We start from the raw sequence: 12,835 nt of genomic DNA, 5'->3' as shown, positions 1-12,835 counted from the left end.
AGTACTCAATTTTGTACTTAAGTAAAAGTATCAATACTGCAACGTCAAAATGTACTTGAGTAAAAGTAAAAAGGTATTGGTATCAAAGTTTACTTAATGTACCAAAAGTAGAAAGTACTCATTATGCAGACGTTTTCAAAGGTATAAAATGTATGATAATCTTTTGTAAATAGCAGATCTACAAGCTCACAATGCGTCACATAGTGACGCATTGTGAGCTTGTAGATCTGCTATTTTCAAATGGCCAAAATATATATAAGGCTGAAGTGGTTAATGTATGTTTTGTAATAATAATCAAAATCTACAAAGTGATTGGTAACTAAAGTTTTCAAATATTTGTAGTGGAGTAAAAGTATAATATTATCTCTCTGAGATGTAGTGGAGTAGAAGTAAAAGTATTGGAAATAGTACAGTAAAAAAGTACAGTACTTGAGGGCATATACTTAGTTACTTTACACCACTGACTTGTTGTGAGCTTGTAGATGTGCTGTTTTCCAGTAAGTAACAAGGACTTTCACTTTCATGAGTATTATAGATACTTTTACAAAAGAAACCAAACCTGAGTACTTTCTCCATCCCTACTAGAGCCATTATCATGTCTTACTGCAGCTCAATGGATCAGTATGAATATATAGTGTACAGTGGTGTAAAGTAACTAAGTACATTTACTCAAGTACTGTACAATCTTGAGGTATTTTTTACTTTACTGGAGCGTTAACAATTTTCAGTACTTTTACTTCTACTCCACTAAATCTCAGAGGCAAATAGTGTGCTTTTTACTCCACTACAATTATTTGAAAACTTTAGTTACTTGTTACTTTTTTGTATATTTTTATTATTATTACAAAACATGTATTAATCACTTGGATTACAGCAGTGGTTCTCAACCTTTTCAGACCACGACCCCCCAAAATAATCATATTTGAGCTGGGGACCCCCCACCCTGACAAGCACTTGGAATGGTAGTTGAGTTGAGGCATGACATTTAGTTGGACTCGGTTCCACAGATAAATATTGTGAAAATAGCAGATCTACAATGCCTCGAGGCGGCGTGAGCTTGTATATCGGCAAAAAAAATGTTGTTGCCTCTTTCTTATATTATTAGAAAACGTGGCCAGTGTTTGACCAGTTTTTATAGTATAGTTTGTTGATTACTTTTGATTGTCTTTTTTTTTTTTTTTTTTTTTTTTTTTGGGGGGGGGGGGGGGGGGGGTATTAAGGGGGGGTATTAAGAAGGTCTGAAAAGTCCTTAAAACTTCACTGTCATGTGGGGACCTCTCTGGAGGTCCTGACCCACAGTTTGAGAACCAGTGGTCTACAGTATGTGTATAGTGTGTAGACTGTACAGGTAACTATGACCAACTCCTCAAAACAAAGTTCTGAAACGTTATGTGGGTCAGGATAAGGTCCGTGCAACAGGGCCACTGGAAGCTGCTGTTCTGGTAGACAGAGTGGCACCATTATAACAGCATTATTTGGTGTCAGCCCTGGTAACTATGTCAGGATCAGGTCTGATCCTGAAGGGACAAACGTGGCATCTTTCCATGGGGACAGTATTGATGTTTGGAGCACAGACACACACAGACACGAAAAAGTTGCAGGAGCCATGCTCAGGTTCCAGTCACTCTGACGGGTATGTGCCAGTCACAGGTGGGTGCCAGTCACAGGTGTGTGCCAGTCACACAGGTCTGTGTCAGTCACAAGTGTGTGTCAGTCACACAGGTGTGTGCCAGTCACAGGTGGGTGCCAGTCACACAGGTCTGTGTCAGTCACAAGTGTGTGCCAGTCACACAGGTGTGTGCCAGTCACAAGTGTGTGTCAGTCACACAGGTGTGTGCCAGTCACAGGTGGGTGCCAGTCACACAGGTCTGTGTCAGTCACAAGTGTGTGCCAGTCACACAGGTGTGTGCCAGTCACAAGTGTGTGCCAGTCACACAGGTCTGTGTCAGTCACAAGTGTGTGCCAGTCACACAGGTGTGTGCCAGTCACAAGTGTGTGCCAGTCACACAGGTGTGTGCCAGTCACAGGTGTGTGCCAGTCACACAGGTGTGTGCCAGTCACAAGTGTGTGCCAGTCACACAGGTGTGTGCCAGTCACAGGTGTGTGCCAGTCACACAGGTGTGTGCCAGTCACAGGTGTGTGCCAGGGTAACCGCCTCCCATTCCGACATCCCACTACTCCGACTACGTGGCTTCCGCGTGCGGTTAGGGTTAGCGACATGTCTGAAAGGCGACATGTAACCGTGTGCCAGTGACTGACACACACCTGTCAGCACTAGAACCTAAAAACAAGAGTGAATACCATCAGAAGAATGTTGCTGGGGATTGTGACAATTCTTTTGTGGGGCGCTACTGACACATTTAGCTGTGTTGTGCTACTCACACATTTAGCTGTGTTGTGCTACTCACACGTTTAGCTGTGTTGTGCTACTCACACATTTAGCTGTGTTGTGCTACCCACACATTTAGCTGTGTTGTGCTACTCACACATTTAGCTGTGTTGTGCTACTCACACATTTAGCTGTGTTGTGCTACTCACACATTTAGCTGTGTTGTGCTACTCACACATTTAGCTGTGTTGTGCTACCCACACATGTAGCTGTGTTGTGCTACTCACACATTTAGCTGTGTTGCTCATTCCATGAATGCACCATCCTTACATGTTGTACCTCATTGTAAAGGTGACTAATCAGACTTTCCAACGATATACAATACAATACAATACCAGTTGGTATTATTGAAGGGGAGAAATAATCGACTGAATTAAAGTTCCAAAACCTCTTTGTGTTTGTTGTACTGTATGTGGTTCACCATTGTATTTGTTACAGTTGTGGTAAACTCTGCCATCCACTTGACTTGGATTTCATTATTTTAAACTATATATATATTTATAGTTATAGTGCTCAGTTTGAACAGCCCTTAAAGGACGACTTCACCCATTTTCAACCTATCTTCATATAACATAATCCTCACTCATGCTCCTGATAAAATGGTGAAAATCTTTTCTACTCAGTCTGAGTCTCATAGGAGGGCTGTGGACACTTCAGAAACCCGCCTACCAGTGACATCATCGCTAGGAAGGGTTTTATTTTCTTCAATATTTAGATTTTTTAATTAACGTGAGAACAATGGCTTCCATTATAACACGCTAACCTTTCCAGGAATAGAAAGCCTGTAGTTTCTATTTAGCTTGGCTTCCCCATCGATGATGTCACTGGTAGGCGAGGTTTCTGAACTGTCCACAGCCCTCCTCTGAGGCACAGAGTGAGTAGACTGAGAGAACGAGAGGAATCCATGTTCTCGAAGGGCGGATCCAAACCCAGGCGCCTGGAGCAAGGCGCGTCCTCCGATTGCTTCACCAATCTATGTCTCCGCCTCCCCTCCCCCCCCCCCCCCCCCGGTCTGTGCACGGAGCAGGCTGACGTCACCAAATTTAGAGCGACGCCCCTCTACACTCTGGTTGGTTAGGAGTTAACAAGGTCCTAAGACCATCGTTCCTGCACCGTTCGCCCAGACGTTTTTCTTTTGAAAAAAAAAAAAGGCTGGGATTCCGAGGCTACAGAGTGAGTAGACAAACATGGTGCCATGTTATCATGAGCATTGGTGAGGACCAGTTATACGAAGACAGGTTGAAAATGGGTGAAGTCGTCCTTTAAGACTGTGAAAGTTCCTTGTCTGACAATTCCACGGCTGTTTGTTAACATCAGAATATCTGTGTTAGATCAGGTGAAGATGCAGACTTTGATTCAGATCGGCCTCCTCTTCATTCTGGCCTCCAGTACAAATGGTAAGATGACAATTCATGTGTTCTTACTCAATACCAGTGTTGGGATAACTACATAGGCGACGGGTGAGCTTGACAATTGGGAAGGCTTCGCGCGTGTGCAGAAAAAAAATTGCGGTTTCTGGTTGGATTCTGTTAGTGTCTGTTGGGTTTTTGGTTACTTTATTTCGGTTATAGGGTTAGGGTTATATTAGGGTTAGGTTTTTTAATTCATATTTTTGCCTTATTTTACTGATTTATTATGAATTCCCAGAATTTCCCAGCATAACATTTGGGAAGGCTTAGCCTACCCTAGCCTTCATTACCCGCCGCCTATGGATAACTACTTGGGAACCAGTGTTCATTTTGACAGCAAATTCTGATGTAGTCTTAGTCTTAGTCTTTTGAATAACACACCATTTAGTCTTAGTCCTATTTTAGTTTTCTGTCATGGTTTAGTCTTTGTCGTCTAAATATCAACATCTTAGTCCTTTAGTCTTAGTCTACAAACTTAGTCCTTTAACCCATTAAGACCAGAGACACATTCTACAAATGCCTTCTAAATCACTAATTCTCAAACCTTTTGTGCCAAGGACCCCCAAATTTATATATATATATATATATATATATATATATATATATATATATATATATATATATATATATAGCTATTTAACACTTATTTTAACCAAAGTAAATCACTTACCCTACCTTTAAAGATGTTTGCTTGAAAAAATAGATTTGCACATTAATGTTCACAAATAAAAAATAAAAAAAAGCTGATCTACAAGCTCATATAGCGCGGCACTCGCACTATATGAGCTTGTAGATCTATTTTATATAGATGCTATTTTTTTTTTAATAAGCCAAATAAAAAAAAAAGATGACACAGATACTTTCCCGGTCTTAAAGGGGAATACCACTCATTTTCAACATTGAACTATGTCTTTAATATACCTTAGAACTTGGAACCTTGGAAATAAGAAAAAAAGTCCTTCTATGTTGCCTAGAACTGGATAATTGATTGAGGTCATGTGATCAGTGACACACGCAGGGTGTACCTTTGGCTGGGGGGGGCGGAGCCAAAGGAAAACCCTGCGTGTGTCACTGATCACATGGCCTCAATCAATTATCCAGTTCTAGGCAACATAGACAGCTCCAAGGTGTATTTAAAGACATAGTTCAATGTTGAAAATTTGTGGTATTCCCCTTTAATGGGTTAACCCAGGTCAGGAATGGGACGTCCAGGTTCCTGCCAGGGTGAACGCAACGCCAGGCTCCGACGTCACCGTCCCGTGTACCTTCACCTCCCCGCCCGAGCACGCAGTCACCGGGCTGTACTGGAAACTGGCCAATCAGAGAGCGTCCTTCGATCACCCCGGCCTCCGCCGAGACGGCAACGCCTTCGTCTTCCACCCCAACGCCTCCTTCGTGATGGAGGAGTTCAGAAACAAGACGGCGTTGGTGGGAGACTTCAGAGCGGGGAACTGTTCCCTCCTCGTCAGGTCCATCGGTGTCTCCGTGGGGCCCGTCTACGTCAGGGTCGAAACGGAACACCTCGAACACGCCTACAGCTTCAAAAAAAAGAAAGAAAATATGGTTAATATCGTGGTATCAGGTAAAGCTTCTTTTGTAGATTAATATGTTTTTTTCCCATCATTGATCAAGTAATAATTGATTTGTAATAGAAGTCAGTTTATATAATGAATGTAATGCTTGCTGCTTTCCTCCAGGTGTTCTCCCAGGACGCAGAATCCCAGGTAAGATCTTCATAACATCATTCAGTTAGAAAAAGGGGGGACTCTTTAATGTTTTCCTTTTCACCTTTCACTTTCATTAAAATGAAAGACTATGGCTTATTTATAATACGACATGGGCAGGGTTTATCTATATACTGTGTGTGTGTGTGTGTGTGTGTGTGTGTGTGTGTGTGTGTGTGTGTGTGTGTGTGTGTGTGTGTGTGTGTGTGTGTGTGTGTGTGTGTGTGTGTGTGTGTGTGTGTGTGTGTGTGCGTGCGTGCGTGCGTGCGTGCGTGCGTGCGTGCGTGCGTGCGTGCGTGCGTGCGTGCGTGCGTGAGTGAGTGAGTGAGTGAGTGAGTGAGTGCGTGAGTGTATGAGTGTATGTGTTCCCTCAAGATTAGACCAATCACAGCTCACACTACTATACAGACATGACATCACAAAATGATTATTTATATTCATAAAGATCTGTACTGTAGCTACAGTAGTAGCCGGCCAGTTAGACCACCAGCTCTCAATGTGGGGTCGGGGGACCTCCAGGGGTCCTTCAGGGGGTTCCAGGGGGTCCCCAGCAATATGATAGGTATGGTAGTTAGTTAGGAACCAAATGAACCCTTACAGGTCTGTAACTCTCAGAGTTAAATTAACATGGAGGATTTTGCAGTGTAGATGGGAGTCCCAGACATAAATCTCTTTTTTAAAAAGTATCAAATGGGGATATGTGGGCTAATGCATATCAGATTGGGGGTCCTTGAAATGAAAAGCTTGAGAATGACTGGTTTAGAAAATGCATCGTCAATAACGTCCACATTTTCTCCTGTAGTGACCAGCCTGACCAGAAGGGGGCCTCATTTAACAGTTAATCACACTGAAAACGGCAGATTAATGATGTTTTATGTGTTTGTGTTTCCAGATAATGTGACGGCTACCATCACACCTGATGCCACAACCGATGACAGTGTCTTCACCTCCTCATCAGGTTTAGTTTATATAAAGACTAGGGCTGGGACTTTAACTGATACATTTCGATTAATGAATTCCACAAAAAATAACACGTAAAAGAAATGATCACATTTTAATCGCGCTTATTGTCCAACTCACTGGACGAGTTTCAGGCGTACCGATCATACTGGTGCACCAAACAATGTTCATCGATTGACGTCAGACAAATCCCAGTGCAGGGTTAGGCACGCAATGGGAGAAGAAGCCGGTCAGACCGTCAAATATTGATATAAGGTTAAAAATGCGATTAATTTGTATTAATTAATAACAAAGCCTCTAATTAATTAGATTTTTTTTTTTATCCAGTTCCAGCCCTAATAATGACAAAAATGTATCCTTCTTATTAGTCTTTTAAAAAGCATAGCCTGTGAATATTTTCTTTTTTCTTTTTTAAAATGTAGGTTCTGATGACAGATATTCTGTAGGATACTGTATATAATTATACTGTATGATAGTATCTACAAGTGTGTAGAGAAACACTTCCATAGCTTTAAAACTAAATGATGTTGATAAGACACCAAATCAGCAGCAATCACAGTGTTATACATGTATTTTTATAATACATTATTCATATTTAAGGCTACCAATGTATGATTATTATTATTATTATTTTAAAGTTGTTCTGTGCAAATTTCCAAAAAAACGACTTTTAGCAGCCTCTGCTGGTCATTACCGTCACTGCAGGCCGTTTCTTTATTACTGCGTCACCGGACGAAAGTGTCGGAAGTGTTTCAAAAAGCGTTCTTTTAATTGTTTTATACGATCTGTGGATCGTTTCTCTTAGCCAGTGGAGCATTAGTTACCGTGAGCTGTGTTTTCTTTTTCTGTTTTTTTTCGTTCTTCAAATCATACAATCTCTTAAAATCAGCGTGAGTTTCCTTTTGTTATTAGCGCGGTAGTTCCTGGCCAAACAGGAAACCGGCGCGGTAGTTCCTGGCCAAACAGGAACCTGGTGCATTTCCTCTTCCATTTTCCGGCCAGCTAGGTGACGTCATTTTCGAGGGAAAGTCATGCTCGACAGCGTTCAATAGAAAATATATAAATAAAAGGCTTTCGGGGGTGAAATTCATGGAGTGGGTGTTGTGAAACATTTGCCACTCACAAAAGATATACAATTTAACTTTAGTTTTACTGAAAACGTTACCTAGTATTACTTTAAATATGCTTTATTGCAACTTTGAAATTGCAGTATATACTAAGAGTTGGGTAGAGAGTTTTATACCCTTTATACAGACCATACCCTGTAATATGAATGTGTTTATGCATTTATTAATGTTTTATAGCACCATGTGCTGTAATATGAACGTGTTTTGTATAAATGCATTTATAAATGTTTTATAGCACCATGTGCTGTAATATGAACGTGTTTTGTATAAATGCATTTATAAATGTTTTATAGCACCATGTGTTGTAATATGAACGTGTTTTGTATAAATGCATTTATAAATGTTTTATAGCACCATGTGTTGTAATATGAACGTGTTTTGTATAAATGCATTTATAAATGTTTTATAGCACCATGTGCTGTAATATGAACGTGTTTTGTATAAATGCATTTATAAATGTTTTATAGCACCATGTGCTGTAATATGAACGTGTTTTGTATAAATGCATTTATAAATGTTTTATAGCACCATGTGTTGTAATATGAACGTGTTTTGTATAAATGCATTTATTAATGTTTTATAGCACCATGTGCTGTAATATGAACGTGTTTTGTATAAATGCATTTATAAATGTTTTATAGCACCATGTGCTGTAATATGAACGTGTTTTGTATAAATACATTTATAAATGTATTATAGCACCATGTGCTGTGATATGAACGTGTTTTGTATAAATGCATTTATAAATGTTTTATAGCACCATGTGCTGTGATATGAACGTGTTTTGTATAAATGCATTTATAAATGTATTATAGCACCATGTGTTGTAATATGAACGTGTTTTGTATAAATGCATTTATAAATGTATTATAGCACCATGTGCTGTAATATTAACGTGTTTTGTATAAATGTATTTTCATTCCAGAGACCCAGAACAAGTCAACTAACATCGTACGTGTCTGTGTTCCATTGACCACCAGCCTGCTGGTTATTGTTGGTATTACACTTGGTGTTATATTCTACAGGAGACACAAAAGGTACATTAGATTGAAACTCATAACATTGTACTTCTTGTGGTTCTCAAACGTTTTCATGTCAAGGACCCTCAAGATGAAAAGATGTTGTGCCATGGACCTCCAGAATAGAAGAAAATGCTAGAGCTTGTAGATCTGCTATTTTTTGAGTGTCCAACGTATAAAAGGATACAATTATTGTGATGATGTATTAACCCATTTTGCTGGGGACCCCACTTTGACAACCAGAGGTGTACGGTCTCTAATTAAATCTGAATGATTATTTTCACATATTATTCACTCATTCCTCCCAGCCTGCCTCATGTCATGTGATTTAAATTGACAGGCGTCAGTCATTCACCAGAAAGGACTCAGGATATTATGTCAATTACCACCGAAAACCCACTGCAGCCCAGAGGTTAGTTCACCTTATGACTTATAGATTACATCATTATTATTACTCTCCGCCAGGAGAGTATTGTTATCACTGCGTTTTCACTTTCTAAACATGACACACCGATTGGTCAAGCCTCACGTGACACGTGAAATACTGTGATCTGATTGGCTAGTGACGCCACCGGGCCTATATATACATGGCATCACTCTGACAGTGTCTCCGCCACTGTCAGAGTGAGGTAAGACGGGAACCATGAAATGGCTGCATGGCTGATACATAATTGGCAGATAGGACAGATAGGACATTTATATAGACAGGAGGGATATGACATAGGACACTTATACAGACAGGAGGGATAGGACACTCACACAGACAGAACGGAAGAGGACACTTACCCAGACAGGTTGGATAGGACACTTACATATACAAGAGGGATAGCGACCTATAAATACATGTGTCACTGTGATAAGCCAGATTCCAATACCGAAAATCCGGCCACTAGCTCACTCCCAGACCTTCGAACCGGAAGTAGTCAAGTAGTCGCGGTCCAATTGTTCCTATCTGTCTTATTGGACAGATAGGACAGATAGGACACTTATATAGACAGGAGGGATATGACACTTACATAGACAGGACGGATAGGACAGGAGGGATAGGACACTTACACAGAATGAACGGAAGAGGACACTTACCCAGACAGGATGGATAGGACACTTACATATACAAGAGGGATAGCGACCTTCGCGACCTTCGAACCAACACAAGTCTTCTGGCGGAGAGTTGTGCTCCGAGGAGCACTTTTTCTAGTTATTATTATTATTACTCTCCGTAGGAGAGTTTTGTTTTCATTACTCTCCGTAGGAGAGTTTTGTTTTCACTTTCTAAATATGACACACCGATTGGTCAAGCCTCACGTGACACGTGACAATACGGTGAAATACTGTATAAATACATGGCATCACTTTGGCAGTGTCTTTGCCACTGTCAAAGTGAGGTAAGACAGGAACCATCACGAAATGGCTGCATGGCTGATACATAATTGGCAGATAGGACAGATAGGACACTTATATAGACAGGAGGGATATGACACTTACACAGACGGATAGGACACTTACAGTACACAGACAGGACGGATAGGACACTTATACAGACAGGACGGATAGGACACTTATACAGACAGGACGGATAGGACACTTATACAGACAGGACGGATAGAACACTTACACAGACAGGACGGATAGGACACTTACATAGACAGGAGGGATATGACACTTACACAGACAGGACGGATAGGACACTTACAGTATACAGACAGGACGGATAGGACACCTACAGTATACAGACAGGACGGATAGGACACTTATACAGACAGGAGGGATAGGACACTTACACAGACATGAGGGATAGGACACTTACATAGACAGGACAGATAGGACACTTATACAGACAAGACGGATAGGACACTTATACAGACGGATAGGACACTTATACAGACAGGACGGATCGGACACTTATACAGACAGGATGGATAGGACAGTTAGAACATAAGAATTAGAACATTCCCAACATTCCCAACACAAGTCTGGTAAGAGTGAGGTAAGACAGGAACAATCACGAAATGGTTGAGAAATGGCGGATACTGTAACAATTGGATAGGACACTTACACAGACAGGACAGATAGGACACTTACACAGACAGGACGGATAGGACACTTACATAGACAGGACGGATAGGACACTTATACAGACAGGAGGGATAGGACACTTATACAGACAGGACGGATAGGACACTTATACAGATAGAACATTCCCAACATTCCCAACAGCGGAGAGTTGTGCTCCGAGGAGCACTTTTTCTAGTTATTATTATTATTATTATTATTAGTTTTATTGTCTCCGCCAGAGGTGGAGAGTATGTCCGTCAGTCTCAGCCAAGCTAACATTGGTCAAGCTTCACGTGACACGTGACAATATGTTGTCACCAATGCTTTTGATTGGCTAGCGAGACGCATGACGAAATCAAAACCTATAAATAGGTGTGTCACTTCAAAAAATCATTTATATTTATTTGAAGTGAGCTTCCATCAGCCAAGCTAACATTGGTCAAGTGACACGTGACAATATGTAATATAAATAGGTAAGACAGGATTAATCAGGAACAGTACTGGCGGAGACCTGTGCTCCGAGGAGCACATGTTCTAGTTATTATTGTCTCGTTGTCTCCGCCAGGAGACTATGTTTTCACTTTCCGTCCCCCCGCCCCCCCTCGGCCAAGCTAACATTGGTCAAGCCTCACGTGACACGTGACAATACGTTGAAAGAGTGTGCTCTGATTGGCTAGTGAGACGCATGACGTATAGCGGCCTATAAATAGATGTGTCACTTTGAAAGAGTCTTAGCCTCTTTCAAAGTGAGGTAAGACAGGAGTAATCACGAAATGGCTGAGAAATGGCGGAGTAACACTTAAGACAGGATTAATCAGGAACAGTACTGGCGGAGACCTGTGCTCCGAGGAGCACATTTTCTAGTTATTATTGTCTCCGCCAGGCCGTAAGGCATGGCGAGAGAGTATGTTTTGCACCCTGTCCGTCTGTCCGTCTGTCTGTCCGTCCGTCGGTCTGTGGACAGCTAATCTCTGGCACCGTTGGCTTGATCGCAGCGAAACTGTGCACACACACTCCCTGCATGCCAATTCGGAACCTCTGCCCCAAATTCTTTACATTGGCCTGAAATAGCGCCACCAAGAGGCCGCTTTTTGCAGTACTCCTACAGATTTTGTCCAAACGTCACGCGAATCGGTACACAGCATCTTTATAGTCATTAATCGAAACTCTTCATATTCCATCCTGATTGGCTAAAAATGGCTTCCAAAGTTTGCAGGAGTGCTCCGTTTTGAACAAAATGCCTCAAATCATGAACACAGCATGCAATTTCCGTGCACGCACATTCCCACTATGACAAGGAAGAAATGCCACTTGAAATTTTTCAAATCAGCCTCATGGTGGCGCTATAACAGGCCGATTCGTGTTTTTACCTATAACTGTACCGATCTGTGTAAAACTTTGTATGTGCACTCCCTAGCGGCCAAGGAAAAACATTTGCCCTGCATTTTTCACATCTGCCTTTTATAGCGCTGAGGCTGACTTATATAAAATATATTTTTGAGCGGTGCAACCGCTCCTATAAGAAGGTTTAGACCCATCCGTGGCGAAAGTTTTTCTTTCCGTCTTGAAAATGTGTCTTTCGCTGTGACGCCATGCTGTGGACAACACGCCCATAGGTTAAGCTTTGCATCACGTGCTGTGATTGGCTAGCGAGACACATGATGAAATTAACTTCAAACTTCGCAGACGTGCTGTGATTGGATAGCGAGACGTATGATGAAATTAATAATAATGTAAAAAATTTAAGCACGTCACTTCGCAGGACGTGCTGTGATTGGCTACCGAGATTTATGATGAAATTAATAACTCATAAATAGCACCGCTCACTTCACACTGGGTGATTTTTTTACTCCTTCAGATTTTATCCAAATTTCCCGCAAGTCGGTAGACTTGATCTCTATAGTCATGTGATCATGATATTGTCTTGTTCTGGCCGTTCTTTGTCAATATGTTTCTCAATAAAAAAGTAAAACAATATCTGAAATGTATACGTAATGCTGTAAATAGACAATTTAAAGAGGTTATGGATGAAAATATTGTCCCTTCAATCAATACATGAAACAAATCAATTCAGTTTTCTTTTTTTTTCTTCCAGCGATCCAGCTGTCACACAACAAGACAACAAACAAGTCTCAGCCGAGTCAGACTCACC

Source organism: Gymnoscopelus microlampas, assembly GCF_963454915.1.
Source record: "Gymnoscopelus microlampas genome assembly, chromosome: 3".
Classification (NCBI taxonomy): Eukaryota; Metazoa; Chordata; class Actinopteri; order Myctophiformes; family Myctophidae; genus Gymnoscopelus; species Gymnoscopelus microlampas.
The sequence above is the reverse complement of the archived record's forward strand: the minus strand, read 5'-3'. Positions refer to the sequence as shown.